We start from the raw sequence: 12,399 nt of genomic DNA on the forward strand, positions 1-12,399 counted from the left end.
ATGGCAAGGAGAAATCAAACTCAGGTATATATATAAAGTATCACATACCATGTATAATGAGTTTATCTTGTTGGTCAGACTGGATGGACCGAACAGGTCTTTATCTGCTGTCATAGACTGTTACTATGTTTCCCTACCAACCCCACACAAATCCTATTGTAACTTCTGACCTGCCTGTACTGTGTTTCTCATTGTGCCTGTGTGTTTTTGCAGTCCCTGTTTGTGAGTGCAAGTGTACTGGTTCTGGATGAGTATCTCACTAAAGTGGTGTTTGGTCGTGCAGTAGGTGGTGGTCTGCACAGTGGTGGTGGTGGTTTGCATCTGTGGAGGTGGGACAGCTGCATTTATGGCACGAATGAACTGAATGAGTATGTCATACATGCATTACTGGATGTGGCTGAGAGTTGGGAGGGGAGGGCTAGCAGGAGGTACACCTATCAAAGAATTTTCAGGCCAAGGACCCAGTTCATGGATCTTATTGATGAGGCATTCATTACAGGGTTCCATTTTGATAGGACTGCCATACAGCACCTAGAACCCCTCCTTCAGGCCAGGACATGCAGTCCACCTCAACATAAAGCCTCCCTTTCCTGTCTTGCCACTGGAACCTTTCAGTGTGTGTTGGCAGTCACAGTAGGTCTCAGCCAGTCTGCTGTCTCACACTGTTTATCACAGTTCCTAGATGCTGCCTACTACTACTAGTACTACTACTTGACAATTCTAAAGCGCTACTAGGGTTACGCAGCACTGTACAATTTAATATAGAAGGACAGTCCCTGCTCAAGGAGCTTACAATCTAAAGCACAAATGTACAGTCAGTCAAATAAGGGCAGTCTAGATTTCCTGAAAGATATAAAGGTTAGGTGCCGAAAGCAACATTGAAGAGGTGGGCTTTGAGCAAAGATTTGAAGATGGGTAGGGAGGGGGCTTGGCATAAGGGCTCAGGAAGTTTATTCCAAGCATAGGGTGAGGCGAGACAGAATGAGCGGAGCCTGGAGTTGGCGGTGGTGGAGAAGGGTACTGAGAAGAGGGATTTGCCCTGTGAGCGGAGGTTACGGGCGTGTGCCTTGCTCTGACTACATAGCTCTTCCCAGTACAGTATATCCAAGACAGCATGACTCAATTCTACTATGTGGACTGCTTAGACTGTATCCACATGACCCTCAGATCCCCAAGAGTAAGCGAGGCCACATATAGAATTAGAAAATTCTTTTATTCCATGAAATATGCAGGTTATGTATAAGGCATGTGGGGAAATTGTAGATGTCTGTGCACATTATCCGAGGTTCTGCCATGATTCCTACATCCTCTAGCACTCAAAAATCTACTAGCTAGCACTTTAAGAAAGGTGAAATCACAAGCAGGTGGTTCCTAGATAAGAATTGTTGAATTTCTCCCCCCCCCCCCCCCCATCCCCAAGGTTTCCACAGATGCTCCATACCCTTCTCCCTCACTGTAAGGTGTCCCTAGCTGGCAATACACTTGCATGTCTATAACCTTTGCTCCCTCCCTCACAGGTGCAAAGTGTACCCCCAACACACTTGGCTCATGACAACCCATAGCACACCCCCAAAATGAGGCAGAGGAGAGCTACAACACAACGCATTGCGCTACATGCGTCTTAATAGAACACACCTTTGGTAATTTCAAGAACAGATTCTGATGCCTCTAATGCTCGGGGGTGGGGTTGGGAGGACTGTTCTACACTCCTGAAAAGGTGTGCAAGATATTCATGGCGTATTGCATGCTGCATAATGCTGACGTGATGAAGGCAGGCCCTGCCAGTATCCCAAGAGCAGCCACCAGTAGACACAGATGAGGATGATAGTTCTCCTGGGGTGCAGAGAGATGACACTGGATCATACCAGCTTGGCCTTTGCACCCAACAATGATTTGATACACACATTTTCAGTGAAGGTAAGTGCTTAACACACAATGTGAAACCCCCACCATACCATCTCATCTTAACATCCCACAAAGCTCAATGTCCTCCCCCTTAAGCTAATACCCTCATTCCTTCCTAGCCACACCTCCCCATCCATCCCATCTACACAGGACCCTCCTCCCCAATACCATCACACTATTACAAACATGCAGCTCATAGCACACCTTTTCACAGTGACACAGTTTTCAGCCCTTCCCCTCCTGCATGCACCTTTTCCACTCCTTCCACTGGCCCCAGCTGATGAACCTGGTATCTCTGGAGTAAATGGAGTGTCCTCGCTATCCCCCATGGAGCCCTCACTCTGATCCTCTTCCAGGCACACTAATGCACATGCAGCTCCTGCAAAATCAGGGAATGATACAGGTCCTGAAGGTCCTCAGCAGCTGTTGACTCCAATCAGCACTGTAGTCAGTTTTGCCCCAGGGTCTTCTGCCCTGGTATTAGAACCACTGGTCCTTGCTCCAGTGTGGCCTAGGTGAGATTTCTTGGCAGGTTCCTCCATCCCAGCGATTGAGGTGGTGGCTGTACTGCTACTCTGGCTGTTGCCATCCCTAGTGCCACAAGCTGAGGAAGCTGTAGGTTATGTTCGCAGGGTAGAGCTCAAGGTAAGTACCTGCATTGCCCCACCAACTCCAGCAAGATGTTCTAATGCATCTCCCACTGCTCTTCCAGGCTTCTCTCCTGCAGCTGCAGACCCTGATGCGTGAACTCTAACCTTTCCTGCTGTTGAGTTACCAAATGCTGGTTCTGGTGCAGAAACTTGCCAGCTATGTCCATCACCTGGCATTAATGGCGGTATCTCCTCTGCGGGCCACCTCTGCCACTGCATCCCCTTCTTCAGGTTCTTGATCTGCATTCCCAAATTCAGCTGAGGGTGGGATAGGTTCCACTTCTCCTATTGTTCCTTACCAGGTGTCCGTTGTTCAGCATTCTGCTGGTCTTCCCATAAAGCTGTGGTGCTCCCTCCTGCATCTTCCTCTGCCACCACCTGTTGCCACACCTCCTGTACAGGAGGCTGCCCCTCTGCCTGTGCATTGGGACCCTCGTCTCCATCTGAGTCTGACTGGACTCTGCAGGCAAGTGGGGAAAGCATTTCTCAGTTTCTGGTGATTAGATGTTACCATGTGACACTCCTCCTCACCAAACCTCTCCATGTGCTCATTGTCTTTACAGGTGGTGAGGACTGGCACTGTATGGGCCCATCCTACCTGTGTCATAAGAACCCGCAGTAGAGTATCTGATTGATATCCCGCACTGCATACGTCCATAACCCTGGATAAAAGACATGCACACTGATGCTACTTGTGGTACTGGCCAGATACTTTTATCCAGCATAGGCCTAGCGTATGCATAGATTGTGAGCCCCTATGGGACAGATGCCTGAAGAGATTTATTTATTTATTTATTTATTTGTGGCATTTATACCCCACTGTTTCCCGCTCGGTAGCAGGTTCAGTGCGGCTTACATGTATGGGACAGAGTGTTGCATAGATGATAGAGTTACATAGAGTATGACAAAAGTGATAGGTGTGGGGAGAGAATTGGAGTGTGGGTGGTGCTAGTGGTGTGACTTAGGATCGGGGTTTAGGATTTGTCATTTGGGTAGGCTTGTTTGAAGAGGTAAGTCTTCAGCAGTTTTTGGAAGGTAGGTATTCATTGGTTTTTCGGATGTGTCGAGGTATGGCGTTCCAGAGTTGGCTACCTATAACAGAGAAGTTGGATGCGTAGTAGGTTTTGTATTTGAGGCCTTTGCAGTTGGGAAGATGAAGATTGAGATATGTTCGAGAAGATTTGGACCAATTCCTGGCTGGAAGATCGATCAGGTTGGACATGTAGCTTGGAGATTCACCATTGAGGATCTTGTGGATCATTGTGTGGGCTTTGAAGTTTATACGTTCTTTGATGGGGAGCCAGTGAAGTTTTTCTCGAAGTGTTGTTGCGCTTTCGAATCGTGATTTGCCAAAAATGAGTCTAGCTGCTGTATTTTGGGCAGTCTGGAGTTTTCTCATGATTTGGCCTTTGCAGCCGATGAAGATGCTGTTGCAGTAATCAGCATGGGTGAGCACTGTGGATTGTACTAGATTGCGGAAAGTTTTCTGTGGGAGGAATGGTTTCACTCTTTTCAGTACCCACATCATGTTGAACATCTTCTTCGTCGTGGCTTTTGCATGAGTTTCTAAAGTTAGGTGTTTGTCTAAAGTTACTCCTAGGATTTTTAGATTGTCAGATAATTGGGATTGTAACGTCGGGGGTGGTCAGGGTGGTTGGGAGCTGAGTAGCGTATTGTGATGAAAGGATTAGACATTGAGTTTTTTCTTTACTCATTTTCATCTTGAAAGCGTTGGCCCAGGATGCTAGGATGTTCATGGCAGTTATAATTTTCTCCAAAATTTCTGTAAGGGTGGATTGGAAAGGGATAAATATTGTGACGTCTTCGGCGTAGATGAAGGGATTTAGGCCAGATTTGGATAGGAACTTGGCTAGGGGAATCATCATAAGGTTGAAGAGGATTGGGGATAGGGGTGAGCCTTGGGGGACTCCGTATTTTGACGACCACGCTGGCGAAATTGATGAGGTTGATTTGACCTGATAAGATCTGGTGGTGATAAAACTTTTTATCCATTTAATGATATTTCCGCCGATCCCTAGTTTGTCCAGTAATTTTGCGAGGATATCATGGTCTACCATGTCAAATGTGCTGGACAAGTCGAATTGCAGAAGAAGTATTTTGTTGCCAATTGAAATTTCTTGTTTGAACTTGGATACCAGGGTGAGTAATACTGTTTCTGTGCTGTGTGCAAGTCGAAATTCCGTTTGCGATTCATGTAGTATGGAGAATTTTTGTATGAATTAGTTAAGTTGGGAGGTCACTCTATTTTCCATCAGTTTGGTTATAAGAGGGATGGAGGCAACAGGTCGATAGTTGATGATGTCATTCGCCGGTTTTTTTTCTGTATTGGTGTGAGTAGAATATTACCGTGTTCGGAGGGGAAGGATCCTTGTTGAAGTAGGAAATTTAAGTGGGTGGTGAGTTCTGTAATGAATCTTTCTGAAGCATTCTTCATCAGATAATTGGGGCATGGATCCAGGTAGCAGTGAGACTTGGAGAGTTTGGATAATGCTGCTGAGATTTCTTTGGTGCTAAGGGGAACGAAGTTAGTCCAGTAGCGATCTGCTGGGATCTCTTCAGAGTCTGGGTCCAGTACGTCAAGGAAAATGTCAATCTTGGTATCATCTTGTGGAATTGAGTTGCACAGGTTAGTAATTTTGTCGATGATACACAGTGTTGGTCTGATCATGTCTATGTATGTGTGCCAACAGAATCGTATAATCACTATGTATCCGTATATCTCTGGTAGGTATATTCAAAATAACTAATCAAAACCAGAAAACTATTTGCCTACTATTAATGTTATTCTTCGTGATCTTCTTGATTAAAGAGCACCCTCAGATATTCCCACTAGAATTAACACACAGTATATTTCTGTGGCTTAGTGGTGTAGCACCTCATTCATCGGGTTGCTCTAATTTTTTATTTTATTATAAACGCCTTATCCCAATAAAAGTGCTATCAGACTGGTGCAGTTATTTTTATATATGTTTTTTCAATAAGAAATTTTTTTTGTACCCAACCAGGCCTACATGCGTAATCGCTGCCTCATAGTTAATACTTTTATCTCAGTGTATATGTAATAATGTTAGGCAGCTACCATCAAACATATAAATGACAAGTGACCGACTCAGCCACAAATGCACAGTAGAGACTTCCCTCTCTGTCCCGCCCTCGGTTCAAGACGTGATCACGTCAGAGGGCGGAACAGAGAGGGAAACGGACGCTGCCACTGGAGCCTGCCTGGAGACGAAGCAACATCGCCGGTGCACCAACCTCCACCCCCTCCATCCCCGACCTCGTCGCCGCCGCTCCCGCCCCTCTCCGTATCGGGCCCCCTGCACTGACATGACAGCGCCTCTCACCTCCGTGTGGAAGCGTTGCAGGCAGCAGCAGAGCGTTCTGCTGCTGCCTGCAGCGCTTTCACACAGAGGTGAGAGGCACTCTCATGTCAGTGCAGGGGGCCCGGCACGGAGGGGCAAGGGAGCGGCGGCGAGGAGGGTAGCTGGACATGGGGGGAGGGCAGGGGAAAGAGAGGAAGGTTGCTGGACATGGGGAGAGAGCAGAGCAGAGAGGAGGGTTGCTGGACATGGGGGGAGGGCAGGGGAGAGAGCAGGGGGGGAGGCCAAGGAAAAGAGGAGGGTTGCTGGATATGGGGGGAGGGCAGGGGAGAGAGAGCAGGGTCAGTGGATGGGGCGAGGCCAGAGGAGACAGGAGGGCTGCTGGACATGGGGGGAGGGCAGGGGAGAGAGCAGGGTTGCTGGACGTGTATCGATGGAGGGCAGGGGAGAGAGGAGAGTTGCTGGACATGGATGGATGGAGGTGAGAATTATTACATTTTGCAAAACACAAATCTCGCCCGTTTTAACGGGCTTAACGGCTAGTTTGAACATAAACAATCACTTATCTGAATCATGTGTCTGAAGCTTCTTGTCATGACTGCATTGTTATAACACTGTATGTCTCCAAGTTCCTCCATATAATTGGGGACCGCATATAATCCTTCGCCTTCCCCTGAACTGGTTGGGTACAAAAAAATTTCTTATTGAAAAAACATATATAAAAATAATTGCACCAGTCTGATAGCACTTTTATTGGGATAAGGCGTTTATAATAAAATAAAAAATTAGAGCAACCCGATGAATGAGGTGCTACACCACTAAGCCACAGAAATATACTGTGTGTTAATTCTAGTGGGAATATCTGAGGGTGCTCTTTAATCAAGAAGATCACGAAGAATAACATTAATAGTAGGCGAATAGTTTTCTGGTTTTGATGAGTTATGTATGTGTGCCAACATAATGGCATTGTACCATTGTCACTGTACCAGCCCACCTTCCCCCACTCACCTGAGGGAGTATAGATGTGCTCTGCTTGTTGCTGGGCTTGGGAGTAAGGGCTTTCACCAGGCTAGTGTGTAGCCAATATGTTATTTGTTTTCAGGATGTATGAACCTTGGCAAATACCTATTACCTGGGAGAGGTGACTGATCACCCACACTATAGAACCTACTAGCTGATCCCATATATATATCTGACCACAGAGCCGTGTATGAAACATTTTAACTTGGTAGTATTTTGCATATGTTAAACATGGATGACTCCACAGCATATATTTGAGTCTTTCAATATATGAACACAGTTATGCCAACCCAAGCATGGAACAACGCAGTACTCCTTCCAGTTGAATTGGTCAGAGTGTGAAGGTTTTGGCTTCTCTGTGTCCTTTTGGAGGTTCACTGTAGCCTCCGTGCTGTCTACCCTTCCTTTTATTTATCACACTGTTCTTTTCCTTCTATTTGTTCTGTTTTTATCTGCCTTATAAATAATTTTTGTGGTTCTCCTTTCCTTTTCTGTAGGTCTCTCTTACATAAGTATTGCCATACTGGGAAAGACCAAAGATCCATCAAGCCCAGCATCCTGTTTTCAACAGTGGCCAATCCAGGTCACAAATACCTGGCAAGATCCAAAAAAAGTACAAAATATTTTATACTGCTTATCCCAGAAATAGTGGATTTTCCCCAAGTCCATTTAATAATGGTCTATGGACTTTCCTTTAGGAAGCTGTCCAAACCTTTTTTAAACTCCGCTAAGCTAACCGCCTTTACCACATTCTCTGGCAACGAATTCCAGAGTTTAATTACACGTTGAGTGACGAAACATTTTCTCCGATTTGTTTTACATTTACTACATTGTAGCTTCATCGCATGCCCCCTAGTCCTAGTATTTTTGGAAAGCGTAAACAGACGCTTCACATCTACCCGTTCAACTCCACTCATTATTTTATAGACCTCTATCATATCTCCCCTCAGCTGCCTTTTCTCCAAGCTGAAGAGCCCTAGCCGCTTTAAACTTTCCTCATAGGGAAGTCGTCCCATCCCCTTTATCATTTTGGTCGCTCTTCTCTACACCTTTTCTAATTCTACTATATCTTTTTTGAGATGTGGCGACCAGAATTGAACACAATATTCGAGGTGCGGTCTCTTAGCTACATTTACTACATGTTCACCTTATGACACTCGCTACTCTCTCGGGTCTACATCTCTCCTGTCTCTGCTCCTATAGCCCCAAGCACTCTGTCTTTCCCTTACAAGAATTCTCTTTTTCTTTTCCTTCAGTTTACTTTTCCCTTCCAGTACCAGGTCATCCACAACATGATTGTAACAAGGCAACTGCTGCCAAGCCACAGGAGAAGGTGTTGCCGTGGAAAGAGGAGCAGCTGCATCTCACCATCCCATGGTCCATAAAATGGATTTGCACAGGGACTGAGATGTAGAGAGTGCACTTTTATTTCCCCCTCCTGTAACTGCTGCTGGACTCTTTCCAGAGACCACAGGAGAAAGTGGCAGAGCTGCCAAGTTTCTCATTTCTGGGAAGGAGATTATAAACCAGCTTTGGATTTATAACAACCCTAACCTGATGTATGATGGGACCTACAGCATTGATTTCAATGGGTAGAACTGGAGATTACAGTGCTTTGGGATGTAAGTGCAAATCCTGGACTAACCAAAAAAGGTTTTCCCCTGGAAAATAGGGTACCTTAGCAGTTCAGAGGTAAGGAAGATATAGACACTTCTCTTCCTGTAACAGCAGGATGGTGCATCCACAGCTAGGGATGCTTCTATGCCCCCTAACTGGCCTTCCTTGGGCACACACTCTCTTTTTGCATCATTGCTGCCCTTGACAGGATAGAGAAGAAGAAACACGACTGTCTCCTCGCACTTGCTTGCCTCCCTCGGCACTTATTTTCTCCTTACTGTTCTCTCCTTTAACAACTCTTGTTTGGCTTTCTTTTCCCCTACCTTCCTCTCCTCAGTTGTAATCAGCCAAAACTACATAGACACTTCTCACCTGCTTCTGAGTAGCAAATGCTCCTTTCCCACCTCCAACACTTGATTGGCTTGTTTTACTCACTAGGACCAATCAGGAGGAGGAGGAGGAGGAAGCTGTGAAGCCCTTCCTTTTCATTCTTCAGCCGGCGGCGCTTCAGTCCTACTTCCCACCACATGCTAGCTTTGTCTTTTCCAGGTCTGGGGAAAGGAAGAGGAAATGAGTGTTGTTACTGCTACCTCCTCCATGCTGTTGCCTGGTACTTGTGATCTGAAATGCAGGGTCATGCAGATTGGGTCGCAAAAACATGGGAGAACAGTATAGTTTAGGGGATGAAGAGATTTTATGCATGAAAGAGGAGCAGGACTTAGGTGTGGTTGTATGGGATGATCTTAAGCTGGCCAAACAAATAGAAAAGGCAAAGGTGAAAGCTAGTAGGGTGCTTGGGTGCCTAGGGTAGAGGAAAGACCAGTAGGAAAAAGGAGGTGATGATGCCCCTGTATAAGATTCCAGTGGGAGCTCATTTAGAATATTGTGTACAATTCTGGAGACCACACCTTCAAAAAGATATAAGCAAGATGGAGTCGGTCCACAGGGCAGCTACTAAAATAGTCAGTGTTCCTCATCATAAAGCGTATGAGAACAGACATAAAAAAATCTCAATATGTATTCTTTGGAAGAAAGGCAGGAGAGGGGAGATATGATAGAGATGTTTAAATACCTACAGGGCATAAATGCACAGGAGGCAAGTCTCTACCGTTGAAAGGAAGCTCTGGAACAAGGGGACAGACTCAGAAGTAACCTCAGGAAATACTTCTTCACTGAAAAGATGATAAATTCATGGAATGGCCTCCTGGTGAAAGTGGTGGAGATGAAAACAGTATCTGAATTGTTTTCAAGTACATAGGATCTCTAAGGGAGTGATAGGGAGAGTAGATTTCATGGGTGGACAGACTGAATAGGCCATATGGTTTTTATCTGCCTACATGTTTCTGTTTCTATGAAATAGAATATTGGGAGATCAGACATACAAGTCCCTGCATGTGGGACTGGATCAGCCTTGTCCTGTTAATCTGGAGCCCCTAGAATTTCTTTGAGAGAGAAAAAAAAAACAAAAAGGCTGTCTCACTAAATGAAGCAGAGCTGGTAAAAACCCCTTGATATGAAACTGGTAGCACTTTGTTCAGTATTGGAACAAGTTCATTCAGAGCTACAAAGTTACCCGGTTCCTGGAGTGAACGTTTGGCCAGTTCTGGCTTTGAACTCGCATGCAAAAGTGGTGTGGTGTTTGTAGTCGCTGATTCTTCCCACTGAAACAAGTTCAGCAGGCCCTTTAATTCATCAGGGTTGACCAGGTCTAAATCTCTCTCCTGGATATGGGTAAGTTGGTAAGTGTTTGGTGTTAGAAAATGTGTGTGGCAGAGCTAGGCGTTGAAAGCAGTGGAAGTAAAACTCGGACTAGCTCAGTCTGTCCTCTCTTTTTTTTTTTTTTCCTGGAGCCATATGGTAACCCTAAGCAGAGCTGCCATTACATCCACACAGGAGGTGGTAGTGAAAAGAACAGCTTTGTAGATGTGAGAACAAGTCTGAAAGCGGTGTGACAGCCACTGGGTTCACTAGGGTATGAAGCAAACATCATCTGGATGATTGAAGGCAGTAGTTAAGAATCCGGTGGACTCGGCAGGCACCAAGATTTGGACTGTAAGCCGCTTCTTACATAGCTTGTGTCAGTCATTCATTGTAATCTTGTTTGCTATGTAAAGGTAATATTTAAAAACAAGTAAAACCACAAGCATTTCTTTAGACATTAATATGAGATATAAGCATCTCAATAAAACATATGAAACGTTCTATTCCCTAGTTCTTTTAAAGGGCACCACACCCTGTAGCTCCAGGGAAGGTGTTAACAAGTTGCAGCTGAGGGAAGTTGTAAGCTGCTGCATTAGCAGTATCTGTTTCACCTCTAAAGCAGTGAGGGCTCCAGAAGGGGGGTCTCTGTTCGAGAGAGATGTATATGTTTAACATATATTTTTAAAGTTATAGTAATAGACTTTCTAAACTCAGAACTTGGGCTTCCCAGGAGGAACCTACATTTCAGTGTGGGGTTAGTGCTGGTGATGTGTATGGAAGAACAGCAGATAAAACCAGCTTGGAAACCATAAAAAGGTGAGTGATACATGTGTTAAGAGATTTAAAAAAAAAAAAAACCAGCCAGAGCCAAATCTGTTTTTGGGCCCAGCTTTTGAAATTGTAGTATATTTGTGTGGAACCTGAGAGTATAGGAACCCAGCTCTGTGGATGATTGAGCAACCCTGATATTGAGCACACTCTATGTCCAGGGAGAGGTCATTTCCATTGGGTTTAGTACCGCCAATAATTTGAAAAGTTGGCTCCTGTGCATGACTGAAGGAGTTGTATATATCATGTATTAACCAAAACAAACATTCAGATCGTCTGGATTTGGAGGTGGTGACTTCTTAGTGTTATGTTCATTTGGAGCTAGTTGACTGCTTTGAAAAGGCTTTTCTTATCATCCAGCAAAAATCTCTAAAACTAAAAAAATCCCCAAATTATCCTCCTTTTTATTAAGGCTTTTATTTCACCCTTCTTTGACAGTAAGTGTGAAAGGGAAGCCCTTACGGACCCCTGTCCATATAAGTGTGTGGGGGTTTTTTTTCCCCCTTTTCATTTGAAACAATGTATTGTATTTTTGTGTTTATACTCTGGTAAAGCTTGATTTTATATACTATAGCCAAAAGTCAGATACTTGGTAGGGAGCTGTAATCTATCCAGGCTGTTCAAACCCAGGGAAAGAAATCATTTTGTGAGGTACTAACAGCTGTCAAACTGGCAGAGGAGAACAGTGATCATCTTTTATATTGGGGCTGACAAACTGTGAAAAGTAAAAGGCAGCTTCAGTAAAATAAGGTGTGTAGAACAAGGTATAACCAGCAGTGAACTGGAGGTGATATCCTCTACAAATCCTTGCTGAAGACATTCATCTGCAGAATTTGTTCCAGGTAGGAGAACATTGAGATAGGAAAGGATTTCCAAAAAGGTGTGCAGTTTGCATTGTCATCCTGTGATGAGAGAGAGAGAAAGGGAACTTGATATACCACCTTTCTGTGGTTTTTGCAACTATATTCAAAGCGGTTTACATAGTATATACAGGTACTTATTTGTAGCTGGGGGCAATGGAGGGTTAAGTGATTTCACCAGAGTCACAAGGAGCTGCAGTGGGAATCAAACTCAGCTCCCCAGGATCAAAGTTCACTGCATTAACCATTAGGCTACTTGATGTTAATACATCTTTGTGGAGAGCATAAGGGCATAAGTGATTCACGTTAATATGTCCAAACAAGCAGTGGCGTATCTAGGCTGCCTGACACCCGGGGTGGATCACCGATGCGCCCCCCCCCCCCCCCCCCCCCGGCGAAATTACACCATCCCCACCGGGTGCATTTTTACCTGCTGGGGGGGGGGGTGCCGCGCACCTGTTGGCCGAGTCCGCTCAT

At 45.1% G+C, this 12,399-nt stretch overlaps 1 protein-coding gene across 2 annotated transcripts in view; it reads left to right on the plus strand.

The window, feature by feature from the left end:
- CCNJ (cyclin J) overlaps positions 1-12,399 on the plus strand; it is a 39,981-nt gene that overhangs the window by 7,066 nt on the left and 20,516 nt on the right. Inside the window, exons 1-2 of one of the 2 annotated variants that reach the window (XM_030204813.1) lie at positions 9,067-9,143; positions 10,965-11,050. The exons of the other annotated variant lie outside the window; for it this stretch is intronic. The gene's annotated coding sequence lies outside the window, so the exon portion shown is untranslated. Of the gene's footprint in view, positions 1-9,066; positions 9,144-10,964; positions 11,051-12,399 lie in introns of those variants that run through there. 2 annotated transcript variants of the gene reach the window in all.

Source organism: Microcaecilia unicolor, chromosome 5 (genome assembly GCF_901765095.1).
Source record: "Microcaecilia unicolor chromosome 5, aMicUni1.1, whole genome shotgun sequence".
Classification (NCBI taxonomy): domain Eukaryota; kingdom Metazoa; phylum Chordata; class Amphibia; order Gymnophiona; family Siphonopidae; genus Microcaecilia; species Microcaecilia unicolor.